The 14,780-nt window shown below is 49.0% G+C and overlaps 1 protein-coding gene across 4 annotated transcripts in view; it reads left to right on the top strand.

The window, feature by feature from the left end:
- Positions 1-14,780, top strand: part of FAM131A (family with sequence similarity 131 member A) — a 125,246-nt gene that overhangs the window by 4,975 nt on the left and 105,491 nt on the right. The window lies entirely within an intron of this gene.

Raw genomic sequence — 14,780 nt, 5'->3', positions numbered from 1 at the left:
TAAAATCACGGTAAAGTATTCAAACAGCTCGAAAACATATACAGTTTTAATCCCTAGATGGCGTTATTATTAATTCTTGATTAGCGCCGCTTGCCAGGGTGTTATTAAATACTATTGAGCGCCTTACGTTCTGTTCGGGTCGGGTTAAGATATTAATGCTGTGAGGCGGTGAAGTACTGGTCGCCTCCATTTAGATGTTAAAAGCCTGCTTAAACGGTTCTGTCTTGCAGGCCCTGCAGAATTATGGCAAGTCCTGCAGGGCCCCCGATGTTTTCTAGGAGAGCATTCCGGAAGGTAGGGGCTGCCACCAAAAAGACTCTTGCTCTGGTGGTGGGCCACCATGCCTCTTTTGGCCCAGGGATCGTTAAGAGGTTTTGTGAGCACTCGGAATTATTCCCCGCTGCCTGGCTTGCATACGGTTACAACCTCTAGGTTTCGGTGCGGAAAGCGACAGTTGATACAAGCTCGCCGTGCAGAGACAGATACTTGAGACTATGCCCACATTTCCAGAATTGAGTTTGCGAGGGAAGTCAAAACCCTAAGTATGTGTTGACCCGTGGCTTGTGTTTATGCAAAGATTGAGTACTCCAATAGACACTGCCTTTGTAATTCCAAGTGTACTGAAACTATTTCCCACGTATTACTGAACTGTCCTCTTTATGACGATATTCGTTGTATATACTTGAAAGATACCTTAGCAGACATGTTGGGCTGTGCTGATTCAGGCAAAGTCCACAAACTTTTAAATGACACTTGCGCTGAGGTAACTTTAACGGTGGCTAGATTTCTCCAACAGGCCATGGAAATACGACAGAGAACGGTTCTGGAATGACCACATTTTATTTGTTTTAATTATTTAATTTGGCTAAACTCGACTCATATATATTTTACTTCTTTTATGTATTTTAGCTCCCTATGTACTCTATAATCTAGGATTTTATATCATGTACATTGCTATTTTACTGCTAAATCTGTTCTATGCCAATAAAGGCTTGCTATTTGCTATTTATGCAAAGAGATACCTGGTCTCTTTCCTCTCTCTTGTTAATTACCATCTACCAATTGAATCCAACGCTCCTCTGCAGGGTTGACAGAGGTTATTTATTTCCTTCATTCATTTTGCACTCTGCCTTTCTTCCAGGGCTGGATTAACAATTAGGCCGAGAAGGCACTGGCCTATGGGCCCCCACACCATTAGGGGCCCCAGGACGGCTTCCCCGCCCCTGTTCCCCCCCTGCTTGCAGCTCTCCCAGCCTGCATGTGTAGCCAGCCGTTCTTTGTCCGACTTGCCTGGTGCAGCTGCTGGTGTTATTGTCAGGTTTACCACTCTCTGCCTCTCCCCCACAGCTTAGTAAAAGGGGCTTTGGGTGGCAGGGCGGACACTCCGACTGTGAGGTGATTTGCAAGGGGGCCCCCAAGATTTCGACTGCCTAGGGGCCTCCACAGGGTTTGATCCGGCATTGCTTTCTTCCCAACGGGAACCCGGAGCGGCTTACGTCGTTCTCCTCTCCGCCGCTTTTACCATCACAACACCCCTGTGAAGTGGGTGAGGCTGAGAGATTGGGACTGGGGCAGAGGTCGCCCAGGGAGCTTCCGCGGCATGAATGGGGATTCGAACCCGCGTCTCCCAGATCGTAGTCCAGCACTCTGAACCGCTGCACCCGCCTGCCTGCTCGTCCTTTCTGGCCTGTAGCTTCCAGGGGGTGACTTGCATGGGTGAATGCACAGACCGATCCCTATAGGCAGAACTTTGATGTCACCCGGCATCAGCTCAGAGTACAGTCTGGAGACAAGCGAGACAACTTGCAACAGAATGTGCCAACTCTCTCTCTCTCTCTGTGTCTATCTCTGTGTCTCTGTCTTTCTGTGTCTGTGTCTGTGTCTCTGTCTCTCTCTGTGTGTCTATCTCTCTCTCCCCTCTCTCTCTGTCTCTCTCTCTGTGTGTGTGTCTCTGTCTCTCTGTCTGTGTCTGTCTGTGTCTGTCTCTGTCTGTCTCTCTGTGTGTGTGTGTGTCTCTCTCTGTCTCTCTCTGTGTCTCTGTCCCTGTCTCTCTGCCTCTCTCTCTGTGTCTATTTCTGTTTCTCTCTGTGTCTCTCTCTCTGTGTGTGTCTGTCTCTTTCTCTCTCTCTCACACACACACGCATCACATCACATCTTTATCCCATCTTTATCTTTATTCTCCAAGGAGCTCAGAAGCTTTCCACAGACTCAGTTCTCGCTATAGCCCCGTGGGGGTAGCTTACATTAACTGTTTGGCCCAAGGTCATCCAGACAACACCCTCCCTGAGTGGGGACTGGAACCCAGCTCTCGGTGACTTCTGGATACCAGAGTGATTGAAAGATCCAGCTAGGGGCACACATTTGTGAACCAGTAACGGAGCAAAAAAACCAGCCTGAGTCTTGTGGCATGGCAAAGAGAGATTTATTGACGTGTAAGCCCCGGGGGGATTGACCTAGATGGCCCAAGTTAGCTGGAACTTGTCAGCTCTCTGAAGCTAAGCAAGGTCAGACCTGGATAGATGGTGAGACCACCAAGAAGAAGAAGATATTGGATTAATAGCCTGCCCTATACTCTGAATCTCAGAGTGGACCTCTCTGTCCGGCAGGGCCTCGAAATGCAAACTCAGTGAAGGCCAAAGGAACTGTGTGGGAGAGTCACATTGCTATCTCATCAGGTTTTCTGGAACATTAAAAAAAGCAGATGCCACAAAGAGAACTGGTTTGGAGTAGTGGTTAAGTGCATGGACTCTTATCTGGGAGAACCGGGTTGGATTCCCCACTCCTCCCCTTGCACCTGCTGGAATGGCCTTGGGTCAGCCATAACTCTCATAGACCTTCTTCCCCTGTAGTGGTTAAGTGCACGGACTCTTATCTGGGAGAACCGGGTTGGATTCCCCACTCCTCCACTTGCAGCTGCTGGAATGGCCTTGGGTCAGCCATAGCTCTCATAGACCATCTTCCCCTGTAGTGGTTAAGTGCACGGACTCTTATCTGGGAGAACCGGGTTGGATTCCCCACTCCTCCCCTTGCACCTTCTGGAATGGCCTTGGGTCAGCCATAGCTCTCATAGACCTTCTTCCCCTGTAGTGGTTAAGTGCACGGACTCTTATCTGGGAGAACCGGGTTGGATTCCCCACTCCTCCCCTTGCACCTGCTGGAATGGCCTTGGGTCAGCCATAGCTCTCATAGTGGTTGTCCTTGAAAGGGCAGTTGCTGTGAGAGTCCTCTCAGCCCCACCCACCTCACAGGGTGTCTGTTGTGTGGGGAGAAGATATAGGGAGATTGTAAGCCGCTCTGAGTCTCTGATTCAGAGAGAAGGACAGGGCATAAATCTGCAGTCTTCTTCTTCAAATTAAGGAAACACAAATAAATAAACAAACAGACAGATAAGATGCTAGTAAAAATATCTACCATGTGAGAAAGGGGCTAACAGTACAAGGCTAAGTATAGTTCAGGGGTGGCCAACGGTAGCTCTCCAGATGTTTTTTGCCTACAACTCCCATCAGCCCCAGCCATTGGCCATGCTGGCTGGGGCTGATGGGAGTTGTAGGCAAAAAAAATCTGGAGAGCTACCGTTGGCCACCTCTGGTATAGTTCTATGCTTCTAAGTCAATGGGCTTCGAAAGGTGTAACTTTGCTTAGGATTGACACTTCTACCCACCTGTTAATCTATGCATCTTACTCTTCTCACTGAAAGGATTTCCATTTTTCTAGGCATGAGGAGTCAGATATTTTCTCTTTACTAATCAGAATTTGGGGGTTGTCAGGAGCAGTGTTCCCTCGAAGCTGAGTGAGTTGTGAGCTAGTTCGCATTTTTCTAGCCTCCGGCTCGCACATTTTTTGCCTTACCTCAGGAAAAATGGCCCCAGAGCCAACTAATTGATGCCGTAGCTCACAAAGTAGAATCTTTGCTCACAAGATTCCATGGCTTAGAGGGAGGACTGGTCAGGAGGCTTAGATTTCGGCTGACATGGGAGAGGTTCTTTCTTTCATACAGAACGCAATCTTGGAAATGCCTGCCTTCACGTATTTAGAATTATCCCTGCCAGCCTGAGGACTAGGAACTTGCAGAATAATAATGATTATCCTATGGCAGTGTGTGTCAGTTTGTTGTAGAGGTTAAGTGTGCGGACTCTTCTCTGGGAGAACCGGGTTTGATTCCTCACACCTCCACTTGCTGCTGCTGGCATGGCCTTGAGTCAGCCATAGCTCTCACAGAGCTGTCCTTGAAAGGGCAGCTTCTGGGAGAGCTCTCTCAGCCCCACCTACCTCACAGGGTGTCTGTTGTGGGGGAGGAAGGTAAAGGAGATGGTGAGCCACTCTGAGACTCTGAGATTCAGAATGGAGAGCAGGATACAAATCCAATGCCGTCTTCTGTGTAGTATAGCCAGGAGTTCTGGCAGCCAGAAGTTCTGGCAGCCAGAAGTTCTAGCTCTGCATGAAAATGTTGAAAGTGGAGCCAGTTGTTGTCTCTGTCTCCCATTCTAACCTACCTCGCAGTGCTGTTGCAAGGACAAGATGGAGGACAGGAGAATGGGGCATGCCTGCTACCCCAGAGCTTCTAGGAGGACGGGTGGGATTAAAAATGCACGAAATAAATAGATTGAGGCAGATGGGTGGGATGTTGGAAGCAAGCTAAGAATTCCAGAATGGTGAGTGGAGGGGGTGGGGAGGGTGAAAGAGCACCTTCTGCACACATTTCACAGCACAGACGCTTTTGGGACGTCGGAGGGAGTCAGAATGATTCGCTTCTTGTTCCAATAAATGTGGTTCTTTCTCCCTCCTCTCCCTTGGACTTTCTATTTGGGAGGAAAGAAAATAGGAAAACATTCCCAGTGTTTTTGCGATGTTCTCCGGCGCCCGACAGTGCGATCTTAAGTAGCTCTACCCTGTGGAAAGTTCCATTTAATTTAAAGGGCCGTACACTCAGAAACAGATTCTTGGGATCGCTCAGTGATTCTGCTAGATGGATCAGGTTTCTACTTATTTATTTACTGACTGTATTAGTACCCCACCTTTCTCTGCAACGGGGAACCAAAGCACCTTCCATCATTCCCCTCTCCTCTGTTTTACCCTCACAACAACCCTGTGTTGTTGTGAGCCAGTTTGGTGTAGTGGTTAAGTGCACAGACTCTTATCTGGGAGAACCAGGTTTGATTCCCCACTCCTCCACTTGCAGCTGCTGGAACGGCCTTTGGTCAGCCATAGCTCTCATAGGAGTTGTCCTGGAAAGGGCAGCTTCTGGGAGAGGTCTCTCAGCCCTGCCTACCTCATAGGGTAGGGGGTGGGGAGAAGGTAAAGGAGACTGGGACCACTCTGAGTTTGTGAGATTCAGAGTATAGGGCGGGATGTAAATCCAATACCTTCTTCTTCTTCAAGGTAGGCTAGGCTAAGAATATGTGACTGGCCCAAGGTCCTCCAGCAGAGTGGGGATTCGAACCTGGGTCTCCCAGATATTAGTCCGGCACTTTTAACCACTTTGCCAGGGTGGTTGTCCAAGAACAGATTGGTTTCTTGTTGCGGGCGTCATTTGCTTCTTGGACGGTGGTTTAGGAATTTGAATTCATGTGAGTTGATAGCTCCCTGAAGGCCCCAGACAATTAGTTGCCTTGAGGATGGCCACTTTGAGGTGGGTCAGATACAGATGCAAGGGAGGGGCTGTGGCTCAGTGGTAGAGCATCTGCTTGGCATGCAGAAGGTCCCAAGTCTTCATCAGGTTACATGCTAATTTGCTGATCAGACTCTGTCTATAACAGCGGTGGCCAAACTGTGGCTTGGGAACCACATGTGGCTCTTTCACACATATTGTGTGGCTCTGGAAGCCACCACCACCCCATCAGCCAGCTTGAAGAAGACATTTTTCTCTTTAAATCAATTTTCCAAGCCAAGCCAAGCCAGCTTGGAGAATATATTTAAAGTTACTTTCTTTCCACCTTTCCTTCCCTCTCCTCTCCCCATCTTCCTTCCTTCCTTCCTTCCTTCCTTCCTTCCTTCCTTCCTTCCTTCCTTCCTTCCTTCCTTCCTTCCTTCCTTCCTTCCTTCCTTCCTTCCTTCCTTCCTTCCTTCCTTCCTTCCCTCCCTCCCGCCCTCCCTCCCAGCTACAAATACAAGTTGATGGGGTATGAACTGGCAGAGACTGACCAAGAAAGATCTTGGGGTCATTGTAGATAACTCACTGAAAATGTCATGACAGTGTGCGATTGCAATAAAAAAGGCCAACGCCATGCTGGGAATTATTAGGAAGGGAATTGAAAACAAATCAGCCAGTATCATAATGCCCCTGTATAAATCAATGGTGTGGTCTCATTTGGAATACTGTGTACAATTTGGAATATTGTGTACAATTCTGTGTACAATTCTGGTCATCGCAGCTCAAGAAGGATATTATAGCATTGGAAAAAGTGCAGAAAAGGGTAACTAGAATGATTAAAGGTTTGGAACACTTTCCCTATGAAGAAAGGTTAAAATGCTTGGGGCTCTTTAGCTTGGAGAAAGGTAGACTGTGGGGTGACATGATAGAGGTTTACAAGTTTATGCATGGGATGGAGAAAGTAGAGAAAGGAGTACTTTTCTCCCTTTCTCACAATACAAGAACTCATGGGCATTCAATGAAATTGCTGAGCAGTCGGGTTAGAACGAATAAAAGGAAGTCCTTCTTCACCCAAGGGGTGATTAACATGTGGAATTCACTGCCACAAGACGTGGTTGCAGCTACAAGCATAGCCAGCTACAAGAGGGGTTTGGATAAAAATATGGAGCAGAGGTCCATCAGTGGCTATTAGCCACAGCATATTATTGGAACTGTCTGGGGCAGTGATGCTCTATATTATTGGTGCTTGGGTGGGAGGGGCAAAGTGGAAGGGCTTCTAGCCCCACTTGTGAACCTCCTTTTTTTTTGCCACTGTGTGACACAGAGTGTTGGACTGGATGGGCCATTGGCCTGATCCAACATGGCTTCTCTTATGTTATTTCCTTCCTTCCTTCCTTCCTTCCTTCCTTCCTTCCTTCCTTCCTTCCTTCCTTCCTTCCTTCCTTCCTTCCTTCCTTCCTTCCTTCCTTCCTTCCTTCCTTCCTTCCTTCCTTCCTTCCTTCCTTCTCTCAAACATCTGATGTTTATTCTATGTGGCTCTTACATTAAGCAAGTTTGGTCACCCCTTGTCTATATGTTTGACTGGTTATCTTCCATTTCTATGTCTCTGAGGAAGTGTGCATGCACACAAAAGCTTCATACCTCGAATAAAACTTCGTTGGTCTTAAAGGTCCCACCCAGCTTACAGAGACCCCATAAGGTTTGCAAGGCCTGTTCTAGACTTCTTTGGTGGTCTGCCATCCAAGTACTAACCAGGGCTCCGTGGCAGAGCATCTGGTTGACATGCAGAAGGCCCCAGGTTCAATGCCCAGCATCTCCAGCTAAAAAAAGAGAGAGGATAAAGTAGCAGTGATGTGAAGGATTCTGGAGAACCACTGCCAGCCTTAGGAGACAATACTGACCTTGATGGAATGATGGTCTGTTTCAGTATAAGGCAGCTTCCGATGTATGTTTTTGTGAAGGGACCATGGCTCAGTGGTAGAGCCTCCACCTGGCATGCAGAAGGTCCCAAGTTCAATCTCCAACATCTCCAGTTAAAAGGGACCAGACAGTAGGTGATGCGAAGGACCATGGAGAGGGACGGTGGCTCAGTGGTAGAACATCTGCTTGGTAAGCAGACGGTCCCAGGTTCAGTCCCCAGCATCTCCAGTTAAAAAGTAGGTGATGTGAAGGACCATGGGGAAGGACGGTGGCTCAGTGGTAGAGCATCTGCTTGGTAAGCAGAAGGTCCCAAATTCAATTCCCAACATCTCCACTTAAAAAGGACTAGACAGTAGGTGATGTGAAGGACCATGGGGAGGAACAGTGGCTCAGTGGCATAGCATCTGCTTGGTAAGCAGAAGGTCCCAGGTTCAATCCCTGGCATCTCCAACTAAAAAGGGTCCAGGCAAATAGGTGTGAAAAATTTCAGCTCGAGACCCTGGAGAGCCGTTGCCAGTCTAAGTAGACAATACTGACTTTGATGGACCTGATTCAGTATAAGGCAGCTTCATATGTTCATATGGAGAGCTACTCAGTCAAAGTCAACTATACTGGCCTTGATGGCTTTCAGTGTGTGTTTGTGGGGAGAAGCTGTGTCTCAGTGGTAGAACATCTGCTTGGCATGCAGAAGGTCCCCGGTTCAATCCCTGATGTTTCCAGTTAAAAGGCTCAGATAGGGGGTGATGTGAAAGACCTCTCTGTGAGACCCTGGAGAGCCACTGACAATATTGACCTTGATAAATGGATGGTCTGATTCAATATAAGGCAGTTTCCTGTGTGTTTTTTGGGGGAGGAGCTATGGCTCAGTGACAGGGTGTCTGCTTGGCATATAGAAGGTCCCAGGTTCAATCCCCGGCAGCTGCATATAAGTGGTAGGTTATGTAAAAGAGAAGATTCTTGGGAGAGTCATGGCCAGTCTGAACAGAGAAAAGTGACCTTGATGGAGCAAGGGTCTGATTCAGTAGTAGAAGAAGAAGATATTGGATTTATATCCCACCCTTCACTCTGAGTCTCAGAGTGGCTCAGAATCAATTTTACCTTCCTCCCCAACAATAGATGCCCTGTGAGGTGGGTGGGGCTGAGAGGGCTCTCCCAGAAGCTGCCCTGCTGACCAAGTCCTATGAAGAAGGGTTGAAGGAGCTGGGGATGTTTAGCCTGAAGAGGAGGCGGCTGAGAGGTGATATGATCACCATCTTCAAGTTCTTGAAGGACTGTCATCTAGAGGATGGGGTGGAATTGTTTTCTGTGGCCCCAGAAGGCAGGACCAAACCAATGAATTTGAATCAAAAGAGTTTCCGGCTCAACATGAGGAAGAACTTCCTGACCTTTAGAGCCAGTTTGGTGTAGTGGTTAAGTGTGTGGACTCTTATCTGGGAGAACCGGGTTTGATTCCCCACTCCTCCACTTGCACCTGCTGGCATGGCTTTGGGTCAGCCATAGCTCTGGCAGAGGTTGTCCTTGAAAGGGCAGCTGCTGTGAGAGCCCTCTCCAGCCCCACCCACCTCACAGGGTGTCTGTTGTGGGGGAGGAAGGTAAAGGAGATTGTGAGCCGCTCTGAGACTCTTCGGAGTGGAGGGCGGGATATAAATCCAATATCTTCTTCTTCTTCCTCAGTGGAACAGGCTTCCTCGGGAGGTGGTGGGCTCTCCTTCCTTGGAGGTTTTTCAACAGAGGCTAGATGGCCATCTGCCAGCGATGAAGATTCTGTGAATTTAGGGAGAGGGGTTTGTGAGTTTAGAGCAGTTCCTCACTGGAACAGGCTTCCTCGGGAGGTGGTGGGCTCTCCTTCCTTGGAGGTTTTTCAACAGAGGCTAGATGGCCATCCGACAGCGATGAAGATCCTGTGAATTTAGGGGGAGGTGTTTGTGAGTTTCCTGCACTGTGCAGGGGGTTGGACTAGATAACTCTGGCGGTCCCTTCAAACGCCGTGATTCTATGATTCTAAGGACAGTTCTGTGAGAGCGATGGCTGACCCAAGGGCATTCCAGCAGCTGCAAGTGGAGGCAGGGCCTACTCTAGACTGTCTGGCAATCCAGGCAAGGCTAACTTCTGGTGCCACCCCTGCACTGATAACGTCACCAAGTCACATGGGAGGCACCCAATTTGGCACCCCCAGAAGGCCGGCGCCCTAAGCCAGGGGTGGCCAGTAGTTCTCCGGATGTTTTTTGCCTACAACTCCCATCAGCCCCAGCCAGCACGGCCAATGGCTGGGGCTGATGGAAGTTGTAGGCAAAAGAATATCTGGAGAGCTACCGTTGGCCACCCCTGCCCTAGGCGATTGCCTAGTTTGCCTAGTGGCAAGGCCGGCCCTGAGTGGAGGAGTGGGGAATCAAACCCGGTTCTCCCAGATAAGAGTCTGCGCCCTTCACCGCTACACCAAACTGGCTCTCAAGGCCCGAGTCACGCGTTCACTCTACAATAAGCACGCTGGCCCAACCAGTGTCCAGAACTGCACGGCAGAAGGCAGAGAGGTTGTGCGGGAAAAGAAAAACAGGCAGCGTGCGCACAGTACGCAGGAGAAGGAAAGGACAGGAGGGCAGAGTGGAGGCAAGGGCGGAGCGTTCCCCTCCTGCCCAGAGAGCCTTTTGGAATCTGTGTGGGATCGGGACCCCCCCGCTGCTTCTGGAGGCCGGGGGCCTCACACTCCCCCCGGTAAGCGCTGCCTCAAAAGCGCCTCTGAAAAGGCCGCGTTGTGCTGCTTTGTGCGTGTGGCTCAACCCCTTAATTGTGGGGGAGTCGAAACAGCCCTTTCCTCCCTCTGCCACTCCTTCAACGCCTGTTCTCTCCTTGGCAGCGCCGAGCAGAATCGGCTTCCTCAGCAATCAGCCGCGCGGGGCCTTTTGTCCTCCTGCAGGGATGGAGTGCTGCTGGAAGCGGGTCCCCTCCCCTCCTCTTTCGGCTTCACTTGTTGTGCCCCATGGGGAACCATCGCTTCTTTCAAGGAGGGGACTTGGGTTATTTCCCACTCTGGCACTTAGGAGTTTTGGGGGGTGGGATGGGTTGCCAATCCCCAGGTGGGTAAACTAGGAAAATAACACTGCGAAATTAACAAGCTTTGAAGCAAACGCCCATCAACGCTTTATATAGCCAATTCACTGGAACGAAACGAAGGCAGTCATCAAACAAGAATCAAAATGGCTCAGCAGAGCTCAGAGTTGAGCTATTATTTCTCGAGTTCCAAAGGGATGATCTCGATGCTGTGATTGACTGGTAATACATCCTGCTGTCTGCAAACTTCCTTGCTGAAAGACGCAGGAATTCTTTGAGAACCCTTCGTGCAAAGAAGAATGTAAGCTCTACAAGGGAGCCGTTGCCTTACCACGAGTTCCTGGTAAAGATACAGGCGACCAGTGGAAGTGGCAGAATCTTGGACTCATGTAGCTGCACCTGTTGAATGAAGGACTGCTACCTCTACGTTATTTGAATATACGGTATTGCTGCGTCTTTCAGCAAGGAAGAGAAATAACAGCTGAACTCTGAGCTCTGTTGAGCCATTTTGCTTCTTGCTTGATGACTGCCTTTGTTTAGTTCCAATGAATTGGCTATATAAAGTATTTATGTTTATGCTGGAATGGCCTCGGGACAACCATCGCTCTGGCAGAGTTGTCCTTGAAAGGGCAGCTGCTGTGAGAGCCCTCTCCAGCCCCACCCACCTCACAGGGTGTCTGTTGTGGGGGAGGAAGATAAAGGAGATTGTGAGCCGCTCTGAGACTCTGATCCAGAGAGAAGGGCAGGGTATGCATCTGTGGTCATAGAATCATAGAATCACAGAGTTGGAAGGGACCTCCAGGGTCATCTAGTCCAGCCCATTGCACAATGCAGGAAACTCACAAATACCTCCCCCTAAATTCACAGGGTCTTCACTGCTGTCAAATGGTCTTCTTCTTCTTACTCTTCCTCCTCCTCCTCCTCTTCTTCTTCTTCTTCCTCCTCCTCTTCTTCTTCCACCTCCTCCTCCTCTTAAGAACATAAGAGAAGCCATGTTGGATCAGGCCAATGGCCCATCCTGTCCAACACTCTGCGTCACACAGCGGCCAAAATACACACACACTGTGGCTAATAGCCACTGATGGACCTCTGCTCCATATTTTTAAATCTTCTTCTTCTTCCACCTCCTCCTCCTCTTCTTCTTCCTCCTCCTCCTCTTCCTCTTCCTCCTCCTCTTCTTCTTCCTCCTCCTCCTGCTCCTCTTCTTCCTCCTCCTCTCCTTCTTCCTCCTCCTCTTCCTCTTCTTCCTCTTCCTCCTCCTCTTCTTCTTCCTCCTCCTCCTCTTCTTCCTCCTCCTCTTCTTCTTTTCCTCTTCTTCTTCCTTCTCCTTCTCCTTCTCCTCCTCTTCTTCTTCCTCCTCCTGCTCCTCCTCCTCTTCTTCTTCCTCCTCCTCTTCCTCCTCTTCTTCTTCCTCCTCCTCTCCTCCTCTTCTTCTTCCTCCTCCTCCTCTTATTCTTCCGCCTCCTTCTCCTCCTCCTCTTCTTTCTCCTCCTCCTGCTCCTCTTATTTTTCCTCCTCCTCCTCTTCTTCTTCTTCTTCTTCTTCTTCTTCTTCTTCTTCTTCTTCTTCTTCTTCCTCCTCCTCTTCTTCTTCCTCCTCCTCCTCATCTTCTTCTTCTTCCTCCTCCTCCTGCTCCTCCTTCTCCTCTTCTTCTTCTTCCCTCTCTCTTTGGGCAAGGGCTTCCTGCTCACTCTCTGTTTTCCCCTCCAATCTGCCAGAGCCCTTGCATCAGGGGCAGGGCTGACCCTAGTCTGTCTGGCACCCTAGGCAAGGCTAACTTCTGGAGCCCCCCTGCATTGATAATGTCACCAAGTCCCACGGGGGGTGCCCAATTCTGTGCCCCCAAAAGGCCAGCGCCCTAGGCAATTGCCTAGGTTGTCTAATGGCAGAGCCGGCCCTGATCAGGGCATTTGGCTGCTGCTCTCGCCCTGCCTTCCCCTCCCTGCCTTTTCCCTCTTGTCTCCGTTCAGCAGATGCCCAGCCCTTCCCCCCTGGAGTTCTGCCCATATCTCTCCATGGTTGTGCACTGGTGGAAAGCTACTGGAGCAACCGGGTGTCAGCTCTGGGACTGTCTTCAGTACAAGCAGACCTCTTGTTTCCAGAAGGGTTTGCAAAAAGAGAACCTCTTCGGTGTAGTGGTTAAGTGCATGGACTCTTATCCGGGAGAACCGGGTTGGATTCCCCACTCCTCCACTTGCACCTGCTGGAATGGCCTTGGGTCAGCCATAGCTCTGGCAGAGGTGGTCCTTGAAAGGGCAGCTGCTGTAAGAGCTATCTCAGCCCCACTTACCTCATTGGGTGTATGTTGCAGGGGAGGAAGGTAAAAGGAGACCGTAAGCCGCTCTGAGATTCAGAGTGAAGGGCAGGATATAAATCCAGGATCTTTTTCTTCTTAACTTAATTGGTAAACAGAAAACAGTAGCATGAAAGTTCCGTGTCAGATCTGGCTCACCTTGGGCTTACCAGATTTTTGGGTCAGGCATCACTCTGGCAGAGGTGCCCTTGAAAGGGCAACTTCTGGGAGAGCTCTCTCAGCCCCACCTATCTCCCAGGGTGTATGTTGTGGGGGAAGAAGATAAAGGAGACTGTAAACTGCTCTGAAACTCTGATTCAGAGAGAAGGGTGGGGTATATATCTACTTCTTCTTCTTCCTCCTCCTCCTTCTCGGGTCATTTACCTGGCCCGCCAAAAGTATCAGTAAAAAGCCCATGAAAAGCAATACAAATTAGCCCCCCCCCCTCTTACGAGACAATAAGCCCTTGGAGCTGGCTCTGTAAAGCGATAAGACAGCCTTGAAATACAGGCTCCAGTCTCCTTCACCTGGTAGAAAGGGCTACTTAGGACATGACACAGAAATAGCAAAGCAGCTACCTCCAGACTCCCCCTAGATTCCCAAAGCAGGTCTACAACAACATCAAAGCGTACATAAAACAGCACGGAGGAAATTTTGTTTTTTGCTTCTTCTCCTTTTACGAGCACTTTTTTATTTCTCTCTTTTTCTACCTTCCTTTTCTTTTACCGTGTTAGTCGTGGATCACACCTGATAGTAATGACTCGATAGTAATTTTTGGAATTATCTGTAGTAGTTTGCGTAAAAATTATTTAGGCAGTTAAGAATGCTTAGCAATGCTTACTTCATGGTTCGATGATAACACGGGTGCAATTAGATTGTGTTTTGATGCCGGAATTATTGCCCCTTAACTTTAATCTTGTTTTCATCTTGATCTCGCTCCTTGGATAGAAAACGGTCTACGTATCTAGACACATCTATATAACTTAAAATTCTTACTAGATATTTTATTGTATGTATGTAAGTATTTATGCTGGTTTATACCTTGATTCCATAAGATTAATTGTATACGAGTATTAAACAGCATGGAGGAATGCAAATGGCAATTGATCTTGATGCTGGGCGGAGACGTCCTTTCTGATGACCCCTTTGTGGAAAGGGAGGCGCTGAAGCAAAGCTCCTTCCCCTGAGGGCGGGGTGTGTGGAAAGGGGCCTAGTAAATCCTTGGATGGGAGACCCCCCAAGGAAGTCCAGAGACAGGTAATGGCTAAACACCTGTTACTCTTGCTTATGCAGGGCCAGTGCAAGGGTTTTTGGTGCCCTAGGCAAGCTGCCCACCAGTGCCCCCCCAAATTTTTTTTAAAAAACCCCAGAGAATTGTAGGAGAAATGAAGAAACTTGAAACTGTTTGCATTTCTAATTTATAGGTTTTTTATTTTAAATTTTATTTTTTTAGCTGGAGGGGCCAGGGACAAGACCTTCACATGACCATTTCTGCTTGATCCTTTTAGCTGGAGGTGCCAGGGACAAGACCTTCACATGACCATTTCTGCTTGATCCTTTTAGCTGGAGGTGCCAGGGACAAGGCCTTCACATGGCCATTTCTGCTTGATCCTTTTAGCTGGAGGTGCCAGGGACAAGACCTTCACACGACCATTTCTGCTTGATCCTTTTAGCTGGAGGTGCCAGGGACAAGACCTTCACACGACCATTTCTGCTTGATCCTTTTAGCTGGAGGTGCCAGGGACAAGACCTTCACATGACCATTTCTGCTTGCTCCTTTTAGTTGGAGGTGCCAGGGACAAGACCTTCACACGACCATTTTGGCTTGCTCCTTTTAGCTGGAGGTGCCAGGGACAAGATCTTGTGCATGCAAGAAAGATGCTCTACCACTGAGCTATGGTTCCCACTCCGTGGCTCTGTTAAAGTAGA

This window comes from Heteronotia binoei, chromosome 6 (assembly GCF_032191835.1).
Source record: "Heteronotia binoei isolate CCM8104 ecotype False Entrance Well chromosome 6, APGP_CSIRO_Hbin_v1, whole genome shotgun sequence".
In the NCBI taxonomy this organism is placed as follows: domain Eukaryota; kingdom Metazoa; phylum Chordata; class Lepidosauria; order Squamata; family Gekkonidae; genus Heteronotia; species Heteronotia binoei.
This window is presented reverse-complemented; position numbering and strand designations above follow the sequence as displayed.